The sequence below is a fragment of the Haliotis asinina genome, chromosome 2 (genome assembly GCF_037392515.1).
Source record: "Haliotis asinina isolate JCU_RB_2024 chromosome 2, JCU_Hal_asi_v2, whole genome shotgun sequence".
Taxonomy (NCBI): domain Eukaryota; kingdom Metazoa; phylum Mollusca; class Gastropoda; order Lepetellida; family Haliotidae; genus Haliotis; species Haliotis asinina.
Genome location: NC_090281.1, coordinates 86,160,904 through 86,176,529, shown reverse-complemented (window position 1 = coordinate 86,176,529; position 15,626 = coordinate 86,160,904). Strand labels below are relative to the sequence as shown.

The following is a 15,626-nucleotide window of genomic DNA, read 5'->3' as shown; positions in this document are numbered from 1 at the left end:
CTGACCGATGTCCAGGGACAGAGGGCAGAGGACTATTAGAGGGCTAATGGTCATTTAGGCATGTCTAGAGTTACATTCCAGCCTTGTCAAGTGGTCCGCTGGGCACGCCCCCACACCCAACTAGTCTCCCCCTGACCTTAGGGGATGGTCAGGGCTGGACGCGGGGGCGGAAGCTGGATCTGGAGAATCCATCATTGTGATGACTTCATTGACAAAAAATTCCACATGAGTGGTCAATATGTGGACATTGTAGATATAACTTTTGTTGGGAAAAGGGGAGAAGCTTTAAATGAGCCACTTAAAATGTTTGGATGTCCCTTGAAATCAGTGTGGTCCATGGAGTCGTATGGTCGCCTGTCTGATTTTATTCATCTTCGGAACAAGATCTATTCGTCCTTGACGCATACCTTAAAAGAATATTGATCACATGCATGAAAAGGGTGTGTGTTGATTAATCCCGTTACTGTCTGTCCTCTTCATAAAGGAATTAAACAGACATAGAGGCTAGTGAAAGGCATGGAATTTGTTTCTGAAATTATTAGCTTCTACAGTTTGCAGATGGTGTTATTGCAGTTGTAGAGGGTGGTAGATTTTCAAAGAAAACTGGAGGACATTTTGGAGTATGAAAGCAAATAAGGACAAATCTAACAGTTATGTTTCCTACAATGGCAGAGACAGTTGTCATATGGTTGTACGATATAATGTAAAATACAAAAAAATAATGTCCCAGAAACAGAAGATATAAAATGATAATAAATTAGATATAAAACACATGTATCTACAAAATAAAAAGAAAACGGAGCCAAGAGCAAGGTAATTTCTTGACTTTGATTTGTTTATTTGTCTTAAATTTATTCTCTTTGATCAGGTTCAAAGACAGTCCAGAAACATAATCCAGGGGCCCACATGTGTATAGGTGTGATTCCAAAGAGGCTATTTCTCCGATGTATTGTAAATTTGTTGTTTCGGTTGGGTAGCAGTTTTATACTAAAATTAGAAATCGCATCTATTCAAATTATGCTTTATTTCATGCAATTATGATTTAAATTCATATCAATATTGAAACTAGGATTTTCACTGTCAAACGAACCGTTTAACGACTAGCCCATCCAGGTATTCCGAATCCATCAGTTAGTGATTTGTGAAAGTCCCGCACTACCAGAGCGGGAAATACCAACGGATTTAACACATATTTATCATATACATGTATAGGGAACGGAAATCTTCAGTACATGGAGCGAACACTTTCACCCTCTAGGAGTGTGTAAATATGAGTGCAAATGCAGTAATACCAGGAAGGTCTTTTCGGGACTTGAACCCTGCTCTTTGCGTCGTAGGGGTAGATCAGAGAACATATATGGTCTCCGGGTAGACTAATGACCCGGGTTCGATTCACCAAATGGGCACAATGCGTGAAGCCATTTTTGCACACCCCACCTCCTTCCCCTCCCCCAGTGCTAACTATACTCAGTCACAACTCACACCCTCACCATGATGCTCGATCTCCACCTCTTGAGCATATAACGGGATAGGGGCATTTGGGTGTCAGTGTTAACGTGCGACCTTGCACTGCATTACACGGACTTCCCCCTCCTCTGGAGCCCTTGAGGAACCACTAGACAGGTCAGCTCTCATGCGGGCAATAGTAATTCACGGATACACGGCTATTTCAAATAATTTCCGAATTTACACATTTCCAGGAATTCTGAATAACACCGTCATACTGACGTCATGCGGTTAGAATGAAAGTAAATACACAGCATTTGAACGCAAGGAACTCGGCAGTTCGTCTCTTGTCCTTCGGTCACATTACTTCCCTTTCCACCCAGAACAAGCTGTAAATGCAGATCTTTAATGAAACAAGCCTAGACTGTCAGTCCGGAATGATTTCTGGTTCAAAACATCGCTTACTCGAGAAACATGGAAAAGTAAGATTATTTTCAAATCAATTTCTTTATGGATCGGGAATATAGTGAACATGTTCCTTGACGCATAATATCAATAACTACTTCACTTTAAAGATTATTTCACACGTCATGTCAAGCACAAATGAAATACACATGTCAGCAGTCTACTTCCGGTTACTCTCCCGAAGTCGGTGGCTGCGCGGGAAACCCCACGCGCCAGCACTTCCGGGTGCGTATCACAATCTCGTCATCGGTCGCATGCTAACTGTCGGGCCCAGTTTAAGAGGTCACTGAGTAGCAAATATAACAGTCGGAAGAGCAGTCCTTCCACACACAGTAAGTGTGTAAACTAATACATATATATCGCAATTACTTCAAGTAGTTTGAAGATCAGTCGCTGCATGGAAGTAGGTTTCGCGAAATCCTGACTGAGTTCCTGTCTACTCACAGTTAAATCACGAGAAGGAGGAGAATTTCGACGTCAAGCGATTTCATAAAGCTTACGGTGTCATTTTACTGGTATTAGTAATTCAGGAAAGAGCCGCACTTTGAACCCAAGCATGTTTTCTACAGCTTGATGTTTTTCATATATTTGATTGTGTTCTAAACCGACAAATCATATCCAGAAGAAAACAAACCAAAAATGAAAAGAACGTGGATTGTCAGATGTCAGTGTTAGCATCTCAGGCATACGATAGTCAAGATATGGTCGCAAATTCTATACCAGATGTAGACAGTAGTACTAGTAACTCGTACATACTTCAATCGAAAGAAAATTGTTCTTCTACAGACCAAAGATGGTAGTACAGGTATGAATTTCCGTATTAGTCGTAAGATGGTAGTACCTAAGATAGTTTTAAGATGGTAGTACTAATATATCATATGTATGGTAGTCGCGTGATAGTACTACGTCTGTCTCAAACCTAAGATTGTAATGCTATGGTGATGAAAATACTCAATCAGGGTGGACCGGGATGAACCCAATGTCGTGGAGTTGTACGAGACACTCCAATGATTTAAGTCTTACATTCTCGCCACTGTGGCATTCATAGAAGCAGCCACCGAAATGTTATTATTATAATATGGCATCTAGTAATGAGTGAATGAGTTTAGTTTTACGCCGCTTTTAGTAATACTCCTGGAACATCACGCGTGGGGACACCAGAAATGGGCGTCATACGCAGAGGGAAATCGAACCCGGGTCTACGGCGTGACGAGTGAACGCTTTGACTACCAGACTACACTACCATCCTTGGTCTCGAGTATTGAGTGAGTATGGTTTTACGCCGCTTTGTGAACAACATCCAAGCAATATCACGGCAGGGGACACCAGAAATGGACTTCACACATTGTACCCATATGGGAAATCGAACCCTGGTCTTAGGCGTGACAAGCGAACACATTAATCACTAGGCTACTCCACCACCCATAATATTGTCTCTGATAGAAGGAATCACAAGCGTTGTGGTAGTGGGTGGTTGTTGACAACAAACTGCAGTATTACTCATCACCTGTTCGCCAAATATATGAAACCACTTCCTCTCTTGAGTCAACACAAAGCAGTTCTTGTTGCCGGGCAGACCTGCTACTCCGCGTTTGTTATGACGCAGATAATGCCGCATGTCACAAAAACAATTACGGGTTTCCGGGTACAAAGATCACGAAAATTAGCAACAATCAATTATCTGAACAACGTGCGCTGTTCTTGGTGACCGAACAAGAGCCTTGCCAGCTCGGTATTTGTTCAACCTTCAGGCCTTTTTTTCCGCCCCGTGTCTTCATTGTTTGTGACCTTCGACCCAACTGCCATTACGTCAGTCAGAGGAAAGGGATTATTTGTGATTATTCACCAGCGACCTGCAATATTAGACGGAATGCCCTATGTGAGTCTTGTCACGCGTGCCTTAACAATTAAACTAGTTCTTACCGGATAATGCGTATAATTCAAGCTCGATATACTTGAAATATTTCATTTGGATATGAGACATTAAATTACTTAATCATAAATGATGTGACATTTCTTTGACCGTGCTCAGTGCGCGTGGCACGAGACCTTTATTTTACCCAGTTATTACTGACAAAGATGGATATAATGAATATTTCAGTAACGATTATAATGAATATTTCTGTAACGATTGTATGGGCTTTTATGCCTTGTGTACCGAATGTAGAAGACGCTGATAGGATAAGCGTTGAATTACCCAATGTCTGTAATTCTAATGGTCCAATAAAGCAGAGGAGAACAGAACGCGCGGCGCACTTCATGGTCTTGAATGTTCACACAATGCAGCAACATACCAATCTCTCTTACGGACCTCGAACAAAACTATGTAGAAAGTTCCGAGCTCCGCACTCCGAGCTAGTTTATTATTACCGCCGATCACTTCTATTTCGGAAAGGGAATATATAGGGTGCTTTGTATTTTACACTACATGCAATTAAATCAACAGTCTTAAAACATGTATTCTCTTCAGGGACTTAATGGGCTGTGGGGTAGCCCAGTGGTCAAAGTGATCGCGAGTCACGCTGAAGTCCCAGGTTCGATTCCCTGCAAGGGTACAACGTGTGAAGTCCCTTTCTGGTGTATCCCGTGGTGTTGCTGGAATGTTGCTAAAAGCTGCTTAACTAAAATAACTCACTCACTCTAGAAATCTTGTTATACAGAAGAAGAAAAACATCTCAAACTAATTTCGCATTTACAAGGGGCACACGATGAACTTGTTTATGGTTGGCTGGTGGGTTGGTTGGTGGGTGGATTGGTTGTTTTTATTTATTTATTTATTTATTTATTTGTTTGTTTATTTATTTATTTATTTATTTATTTATTTATTTATTTATTTATTTATTTATTTATTTATTTATTTATTTATTTATTTATTTTTGGACGTCGCACTCAGGAATATTCATGTTATATGCTGGCGTTCGGTACATAATCGAGGTCGGACCAGACAATCCAGTGATCAACAGAATGAGCATCAATTTAGGCAATTGGAATACAATGATACAATGTGGCCTCTTACAACAATATTTGGTTGCCGAAGACCAGTTCTAACCCTTATGTTCACGGGTACTTGGCATCGGCGCTTCACAGGTTTGGCATCGACGTTAGCAGGGTTGCAATACGTTGCGTCAGTTTTCGAGCTGAGTTTTCATCTATCCTTCTGTATTTTCGTATACCTGAGAGATTCCCTAAGGTTCCACCGAGCGTTACTTCGAATCAACAATGCTCGCACAGGGAATGGCCTCGTGCTGTTATAGAGCCCCGTTCATATCAAACGGGTTTCTTGTCCTATATATGATTAATACATGTAGGTAGGCGTTGGGATTGCGTAGTTGTTCAGGCATGGTCTCGTCATACCAGACAGACGGATATCATAGATTAGACTACAGAAGCAGTCCCTACGGATCTGTCAGAGACTGTGTGCACATTATAACATAAAATATTTACGTGCACAAGCATATAACAATGCTACACTTCGAGATAATATTATATGATAGCGTTTGAGGGTTTTGGGCTATTTATATTTCATGTATTTTTTTCATTTATTTTTATTGTTTTGAAACATAACAGTCATGTCCCCATTGGACAATGAAAACCAGAAGTTGTCTACATCGGTTAAAACTGTCGACGTCATTTGAATGCATTGCTAAACAAGTAAAAGCGTCGGACACTTGGGTTAAACGCGAATGTTATCTTCAATACAATTACACTGACCGGGTTCGAACCCCAACAAGGGAACGATGTTGGAAGTTCGTGTCTCCCACCGAGATGTAGCAGAGGTATTGATGATAGAGCAGCGTCAATTTTTTGCTCAATAGCCAAATATCTACTGACCTTGGTGTATACTTGTGTATACTGGTTCGGGGGACTAGTCTGTGCTAGGGGGACACACAAGTCTGTGTTTGGGGGACACACTAGTCTGTCTCAGTCCCTGAACCATATTATTTTCCCAACTGCTAAGCCTTCTTTGCAACGCTAAAGCCTTAAATGAAGTAAGTCTAGATTTCCACAACATCTGAATCTCTAATCTCCCTGTGGCTCCTTTTCAGTGTGCCTGGTTAGTTTGGTACTGTTGAAATTATATATATTGAGAGACTCAGGGTTAGTCTAGAGACACACTAGCTGGTGGGTATATTTTAATATTTTAAAAGTAATGTTTTGTTAAAAGTCAGACATAATCCTTTAGATTACGGGTTTAGTCTGGAAACCCGATTACATGTCACAGTATATGTTTTGTTCCACACATCAAAATGAACCCCCACACCTAATCTTTCGAAAATATGGAAATATATTCTTGCCCTTTAATGTCAATTTTGACATTACACAACCAAACAGACACCATTTAGGGTCGTCAGTCACTCCCTGATGATATTTCAAAAACAATGTCTGACAACAAAGACAAAACATCGCTTTCAGAAAGCGGTTAATTGCGTTTATTGAAAGTCACCGCACACGCGAGAACTGAACTTCACGATTTATTGGATAATCGACAATAGAACCGGAAATTGTTTTGACAGTGATGAGAAATCTCTTATTTTCGATATCTTACATCATACATTAACCGAGATTGGAGTTATTATTGGTCTTCTATGTGTAGCGCCACGAAGCACGTGCTAACATAAAATGTTACCCAATGAACTAGTGTAGGTCGAATGTGGCACTATTTGCCGATTAAAATACGCAGGACGACTGTTTTATGTCATGTTCATTTTGAACAACGTGAAAAAAAGAATGAAAATTAAGTCACCCAATAGTTTATGGGTCGTTCTCTCTCTCTCTCTCTCTCTCTCTCTCTCTCTCTCTCTCTCTCTCTCTCTCTCTCTCTCTCTCTCTCTCTCTCTCTCTCTCTCTCTCTCTCTCTCTCTCTCTCTCTCTCTCTCTCTCTCTCTCTCAGCAAACCGTGCTTGTTGAAAGAGGTGGCTGACTAATGGGACAGGGTGATCAGGCCTTTTGATTTGGCTGGCACATGCCATCGAAACCCAGTTGACAATCACTGACTTGCCTGGTCCGGGTTTGAAATATTTAAATGTCTGGATAATACTTGAGTGCGGCGTTAAACAACAATTAAACAACCAAAATTTGTTTGAATCTTAATTTAATATTATTTCTCACTTCATATGTAATTGTAATTTTCCAAAACTACCTGCGGTTGGGGATACTGTTGATATAGTGACACATAGTGTTTTTCGCATAGTGTCGTCTCCCGGAGAATATGACACCTGGTCTACCTCAAGTCTGGAATGAAGGAGCAAATTTAGACTGACTCAACTCGGAAATTAAACTAAACTCTTAGTTCCACGTAGAATGTATATTTGTTTCCTTTTGTGGATATCTAGCTTAGAACATAATAACTGTGTTTTGTGTGTGGTTCAAGTTCAAACGGCATTGTGCTATATTCGTGCGTTGACAGATAAATAATATAAGGCCACTTCTATGGCGCTATAATCCACGCTACAGAGGTATGCTCTGAGCGTATAAATAATGGACAATATCATCCTGGTTAATCCAAGATGAGGAACCAGGTGGGTCTTCAGCAAAGTATCCTTGTCGTCAGAGGCATCTCAAGGGATGAGGCGATCAGGCACGCTGACTTGGTTCACCCATCGTAACCCAGTTGCGCAGATCGACACTCATGATGTTGATCAATTGATTGTCTGGCCCAGTCTCGATTCTTCACAGGCAACATCCATATAGCTGGAATGTTGATGAGTTTAACAAGAAACAAACAAAGTATTTAATTTACCAAATCTCCTTAAACAAGCTTTTCGGAATCTGACTGCAGGAGAAGATGAGCTAGGAGAGCAGTTTACTTTCACACACGCTGCATATGCAAACGTACACACAAGGAGCAATGTCATACTACATAACATGCATAATAATGATGATAACATGTACGTGTCTGTGTGTTGGGATGTTATAACAGCAATACTGACCAATACATGAACAATGAAGAGTGGCAAAAGTGTTTTAATTGTTGAAAATTATAAAGAGGAATAACTGGAGAGACAGGAGATATACTCATATGTTGAGTATATCATAAGTACACAGCAACGTGATGTTAAATTAAATATACCTCCTTGACTGTATTACTGGACAGAGTTTAATTAACACCCCTTCTTTCCCGGCCCGTGAGGGCTAAGGGTAGAATAGACCTTCAGCAAGCCATGTTTGCAATAAAAGGCGACTATGCTTGTCGCAAGAGGCGACTAACGGGATCGGGTGAGTCTTCAGTAAAGTACCCTTGTCGTCAGAGGCATCTCAAGGGATGAGGTGGTCAGGCTCGCTGACTTGGTTGACACGTTACCGGTTCCCAATTGCGCAGATGGATGCTCATGTTATTGATCACTGGATTGTCTGGTCCAGACTCTATTATTAACAGATCGCCACCGGCTGAGTACGGCGTAAAACCAAACTCACTCACTCCCTTCTTTCCCCATGACTATGTGTCTAGGCTGGTTGGTATGGCAACATACTCTTTAAAGTATAAAGCTCGGCCTCAAAATTAACACCACCCACAGAAATAATAATTTATGGCCTCACTGACTTGGATATGGAAATATGTAGAGTTTAGGAGCCTGTACGCTGCCCATAAAACTGTAGGCATTTTATGACTGTAATACTCACGCGCAAAAACAGCACCCCCATGTGCATTATACGTGCCAATTCTAATCATGAGAGTCGTCAGGTAGTTGATTGGTTAAAGTGCACGCTTGTCACGGCGATGGCCTTGGTCGACTCCCCTCCACACTGTGTTGAGACCATATCATTGTGGTGCCATAACACCTCACTCACTCACTCACTCACTCACTCACTCATGTAAAGGGACCTACAGAAAAAATAATTTTCAATCAAAGCAGCTTGAAACTTGCTCGATATGAAAACAATTAGTATTACTAATCCGGTCATGAACTTTTAATGACATTACTGTACCAAAAACATCTAACATATCGAGAAAACAAGCCATATTGTGAAAACCACCTCAACCAACAGGAAATATCCGGTGTCTGTGGTCTGACAGGGCTATCAGCCCGCATTAACAGGCTGTGAGTGTTCGCGGTATTACGCTCATCAGAGCACGCGCTCCTCCCTCCCTCGAGGTGTACAGTTTCCGCGCGGGGTCAGATTAATCCAGCGTAGGTGGATACGGACGTGTCTGATTCAGAGGGTGGGAATCTCCGATATGTAGCAAAAAACAAGAGGATTATCTTTATTGTTTTTCACCGACGTAGATACGAGACAATGGATCTGTTTTGACATTCCGACCTTGAGAGCAACAGGTCCGACTGCCAAGGAAATGTCCACTGGGGTTGTTTTCAACAATGGGAATCCCGACACAAATATGTCACTATTAGACTCTGCCTTAAAAGCTGCCAACACAGGCGACATGTCTTCGTGTTAAAGAGACTAGTTTACTGATCAGATCTGACACGTCACTTCCGGTAGTGCGAAATCCAGATTGGAAATAGTCTTACGTGCGCGAAGCTCTCTGGGTATGTTAGGGTCTTAGACATGATCCACTGTGTTCATTTATACAGTTAAATCTATGTATTTATATATCTCTTCATGCATTGGGTTTATGGCTGCAGTTTATAGAACATTACCACTGGTTCTCCATTCAATAAATATCTACGCCGTATCTCGTACAGCAGATCCAGTAACTTTTCAAATCAGCTGACCTGAACGAGTATATAGCAGGTGACCCTGTCAACATTCTTCATAACTTCACAACAATGAAAAAAGATACAAATACGAAGATACAGATATCATGACCTGACAATGAAGCCAGATTTTATTAATATCGTTTGAAGTAATATAGAGAAATTGGTTAATGTGTGCAAATGTTTTAACAGAATGAGTGTAGAATTCCCCGTAATGCATGATTCGTATTTTGGTCAGTCTTAGTCTTATTATTAACGTCGTAAATCATTATCGCCAAGCTGATTTGAGGAAGCTAAATGAAGAAAACGTTTCAATAAACTTTTCCTTTTTGAAAAAAAAACATTCTGCCAATACATTAACAGATCTAAATGACCTTAAAGGGTATTTTTGATTACGTCAGCCCTTTTGGAAATTCTGTGGTCTCGGGCCCCTGGACCGGCAGCAATTTCGAGCACTGTAGTTGATTCACCCGTGTGGCTGTGTTGTTTTCATGAATATCAGAATGGGCTTGTACCAATAATTGTTCATGAAGATCATTATGTGTGTACATTTATCAAGTATCAAGCATGTGCGTTCATTTACAGTTCCTTCTCTATTCAATGCTGTACTAGTATCGATGTATAGAAGTTGTGATACCCATTCTCATTGTGCTCTGTGCATTCTGTTCATATGTATGCACTTTTTTTGTTTTGATGAATTTGAATAATCAGATTCGTGAAACAGTAAGCAACAGTTTAAAATTACAAAATAAATAAAATTTCTAATTTTCATTCTTACAACATGTATGCAAAGATCAATGAGACATAACTTAATTCATTCCAAGAATCCGGTATGCTGGTATTGTTTTTGGGTTTTTTGGGGTTTTTGTTTTTTGCGAAATATAGAATATGTTTATGCTGTCTCCAGACGAACACTTAAACATTTAAAATGCATAAATACATATGTTATTCAACTTTTGACAGTGTCGCATAGGGGTCTGAATGCGACTCCATGATAGTTAAGATATGTTGTCATACGAATATTATTTCCATTCGCCATGGAACTGAAGCATTTGTGACTTTATTTCGAGCTGATTAAATTACAATACTTCCGGTAATTTTGAATAATACCTCCGATAATATAAAATACATCTATCTAATGTTGATTAGTATATATACTATTCAAAGGTTATAAGGATCAAGTTTTGACGATATGAATAAATCATATTACAAATTGAGGTAGATATATCCAGCGGAACAATGACTATGTAAATACTGAAGAACAGGTTTATGGTGAACGGGGGAGGCACGCAATGGTCCATCTGGTCTGTCTCACAGTCCCTGAACCAAATTTATTCCCCTGCTGAGCCATCCTGCAATGCTAAAGCCCTAAGTAAAGCAAGTCTACATTTCCTCAGGTTCTGAATCTCTGGTCTCGCTGGTGATCCTTTTCAATATAAAATGGGTCTGTTCGTTTCTATCACAATGATATACACCCTGAGACTAAGCGTTAGTCTATGGTTCAGCGACCAACAAAACAGGCGGATGCACAGGTAAACTTGGAACTGGGCCAAGACTTCACGTTACAGACCACATGCAGTCAGTACACAGCGGGAAGACTGGTTTCTCCCGATTGCAGCGAGAAGTCATTACGTGACTGCTCCAACATTCATGATGACGTGCGCAACGCCAGTGGCGTTCATTTTTCGACAACTTGAGGCTGGTCTTCGGTCACGAAGGACATACCTTGGCATCTCAGTTACTCCACATCACAGACAGGCATGTTTTGGTTCGGCTGAAGAGCACGTCAAATGGACTTTGACAAGGATCTAGTACTCTTCACTCTTCACTGATGAATCGACCAATCACGGCGCCCATGTAGATAAAGAAGCGATTTTTTGTGTGCTTGTTTAACACCGCACTCAACAATGTCCGGCTGTATGACGATAAAATGAGTTTGCAGACAGACAACACCATGAGTATCGATAAACGCAGTTAGAAATCATCATCGCTGATAAGACATCATCCTAATCAGCGAACCTGACCAGCCAATCCCGTTAGTCGCCTCACTTCGCCCACCTCACCTTTCTCAAAAATGGTTTGCTGAAGACCAGTTCCAACAACGATTTTCACAGGCCGGATTTCTGGCTCCTAAAGTAACCGCATGGCAACTATAGGGAGGGTTCGATTCTGAGGATGACGTTCTAGATGAACACGTCAGTCCGTATGCATGTGCAATGCAATCGGGCCGTATTCGCACACAAAACAGTGCCGTGGCGGTGGGGTAGGTTATTGTTTATAACAATCGCTAGTCACGCCGGTTCGATTCCCAAGATACAAACAAGCCAGTGAGTTAAAATGTTAAGTCACTTCGGCAATATCTACAATACAGTGTGTGAAGCCCTAGCTGTGATCTTGCTAGAACATTGCTAAATGCGCGTAAAACTATACTCACTCACTTACTCACATACCGTGGCCGGTGGCCTGTCTCCAGACCCAAATCCTACCTGACATTTGTGTCACGCGCTGCAGATCGACCACATACAACACCTTCAACTTCCGGAAACAACACAGGAACTCTGCATTGCAGTTGTCTTACCCAAGAATAGAACAATATTTCCCTGGTAACCATCAAGACGCATCAGAAGACGACGGTGGTCAGCCGTGAACGCACCACGTGGATCGCTTACCACCAACTGAGTTGTTTTTGGATAATGACAGTTTGACCTTCCTGTTTTAATCAAATACTTTAATGTTGTCAGATGAAATGTCTTATTTGTACGCCTTGTGTGGTGTATGGGGGCGTATGGGGGTGCGTTGGGCGAGCTGTCTAAGGTGCCAGACTAGTAATCCAGCGACCTTGTCTAACAATTCTGTGAATTACAATTGTGTAATAACGTAGGAACTCTGCAGTGGTCCACAGGCAGCATGGAGAATATGACAAGTCTTCTTGTATGCGAGCGAAGCGAGCAAAGGCTGGCAACGTACTTTTCTCGCTTCGGATCGAAAAATATTTTTCATATCAAAATAAAATATCGCCACCATCAAAGGTACACTCCCATTTCCTCACTTGGTTGTGCACTTACAATTTCCTACCCCATGGTTTGTAATTACTCACGTGAAATATGTTTTATTCAAGAATTTAAGCGCCACTCGTGATATTCAGATCGCTCTTCGCCTTCATTACCCCTGCCAGATTCCGGCTGAATGGAGAGACGGAACAAAAATAAGCAGAAATTAAAAAGATATGCCATTTTGCCCAATTCTATTATGAACCTGTTGGAGTTCTTTTGTCTTATCTGTCGTCGCCATTGTCGCGTGTAAGAAGACTGGACATTTTCTCTACGCTGCGCACCCATTTGCGCTACGGTTTGCCTGTGAGTGGTCTTACCCAAGTATGGAACATTGTTGATGGGGTGCTTGGGTGGCTGACTGGTTTTAACGTTCGCTGGTCACGCCGCACACCCGAGTTGTTTTCCAATCAATACAAGCCAGTGAGCTCAGACATTACGTCCCATCGGCAATATCTACAATACAGTGTGTGAAGCCCATTGCTGGTATACCCAGTCGTGGGTTTGCTAGAATATTGCTAAATGCGGCGTAAAACTATACTCAGATACCTTGTCTGACGGCCTGCCTCAAGACCTGAACTCTTTGTTAAATGTTACTTGTGTAGAGCTGCAGATCCCCCACTTTCAATGCCTTGAGCTTCCGGAACCAACACAGTAACACTGCAGAGGTCTTACCCAAGAATGGAACAATATTTCCTTAGCAACCATCCAGAAATAACAGAAGATGACGGTGGTCAGTCGTGTCGCACCAAGTGGATCGTTATTTTTGGACAATGACTTGACGTTTCAGTTTGAGTTCAATGCTCGCATTTTGCCAGATGACCCAGCATGATCTTTTGTCAGATACACTATGTTTGATTTCATCTGAGACCGATGAACTGCTCACTACCACAAATACTAATAATTGCAACATGACTCAATTTTTGCACTGGCATGTGAAATCGATTGACCAACTCTGATGATTTGTCTCACAGGTGACTGCAAAATGTTGCTTTGTTGCAGTTAATGGATTTTGTGTTCGTGAGCAGTTCATCGGTCTAAGATGAAATCAAATTGACTGTTCCTGTCAGTTTGCTGGACGGAAGAAAGATGCACATACATCCACTTCCTTCTGATACTTGTAGAAATGCTTGTTTGAATATACAAAAAGGATTACAAAGTAATGATAATAGTATGCTATGCCGTACACTTGTTTGAAACGAAAAACCAGAACGGAACAGTAACACGTTTCCTAATGTTCACTTCAGGGACACAGTGCATGTCAAAATTACATACGAGGGGAAGTCAATAAGTTAATAGAAGTGGGTGCTGATATATCCTTGTTGATGTTGTCATTGGTGTCATTATTGAGTTGATTCATCTGTGACTCTGTATACTGATACCCAACCTTCCTCGAGCATTTACTTGAGAGTTAGAGCCTTTAAAAGACGATTACCCTGCACAAATCATGGAAACCTCCAAAACTGAGTTTCGTGCAGTTATCAAGTTTCTCACTAAAGAAGGTGTGAATGCAACCGAAATCCACAAACGCATGATCAATGTGTATGGCGAGGAAGCCCCTCAATATTCCACTGTGGCAAAATGGTCAGCTGAGTTTAAGCGAGGTCGCAGCTCCTTGGAAGATGACCCACGGTCAGGAAGACCTTCTGAAGCCATTACAGAAGATACAATTGCCCGGATCCAACGCTTAATTATGTCCGATCGGAGAATAAAGGTGGACGAGATAGCTTCAGAGTGTGGCGTTTCACATGGAAGTGTTTGCACAGTGATCCATGAACACCTGCACATGTCCAAGGTATCCGCAAGATGGGTCCCTCGTAACCTAAATGCACATGATCGTCACCAGAGAGTTGAATCCAGTCGTGAGCTGTTGGACATCTACAACGCTGATCCTGATAACTTTCATGCTCGTCTGGTTACTGGGGATGAAACCTGGATTCATCACTGGGATCCCGAAACCAAACAAGAATCCATGCAGTGGAAGCACAAGCATTCTCCTGCACCCAAGAAGTTCAAAACACAACCTTCTGCTGGCAAGATCATGGCAACCGTTTTCTGGGATTCAAAGGGTGTGATTCTCATAGACTATAAACCACCTAAAACTACGATCACAGGGGCTTACTATGCTGACTTGTTGAAAAGATTGAGAGCGGCCATCAAAGAGAAGAGGCGTGGGAAGTTGACAGCTGGAGTCATGCTTCTCTACGACAATGCACCAGTCCACAAGAGCCGTGTTGCACAAGCTTCTCTTCAACAATGTGGCTTCGAACAACTAAACCATCCCCCATACAGTCCAGATCTGGCCCCCAGCGACTACCATCTGTTTCGCAATTTGAAATCTCACTTGCGTGGAACAAGATTTGCCAATGATGATGACCTCAAGGCAACAACAGAGGCGTGGCTGAGGGACCAATCTGAAGACTTCTATTTCAAGGGCATAGACAGTCTCAAAGACAAATGGGCAAAATGCATCGAGGTTCAGGGAGACTATATTGAAAAATAAAACCAATATCACAACCATTGTGTTCTGTTTTATATCGAGTTCTATGAACATATTGACTTCCCCTCGTAGCTGAGTATCTGACCATGGGTCCGAATCCCAGAACAGTCTCTATCCTGATCCTTGCTTAGTTAAGGCAGGCATCTTCTGACACCAGCAAAGAAATCCCGAAGTAAAAGTTGCTCAATTATGGTTCATTCCTGTATTCTGATGACACAGTAGAATTGACAATCACCAGTAACCTAGCATTTAAAAACTTCACCAGATCCTGACATGACCCAGCCAAGTCATCCTGCACAGTATATTTTGCAGCATTAGACCAGGGAGCATTGAACAATACTCCAGCCATATCACAGTAGCCAGCAAAACGGACCAAACAAATGATTGATTAACAATTTGGCCAATGACATCCTATAAGTGACAGCATGTGATCAGTAAAGTCAGTAGCCTCTGTGTCCTGGATGCAATTGTACAATCACTAAGGTGATGGCAACTTCCACACCATAACAG

The 15,626-nt window shown here is 41.6% G+C and overlaps 1 protein-coding gene across 1 annotated transcript in view; it reads left to right on the top strand.

Moving 5' to 3' along the window:
- LOC137274507 (TBC1 domain family member 1-like) overlaps positions 1–15,626 on the top strand; it is a 153,095-nt gene that overhangs the window by 21,984 nt on the left and 115,485 nt on the right. The gene's annotated exons all lie outside the window — the stretch shown is intronic.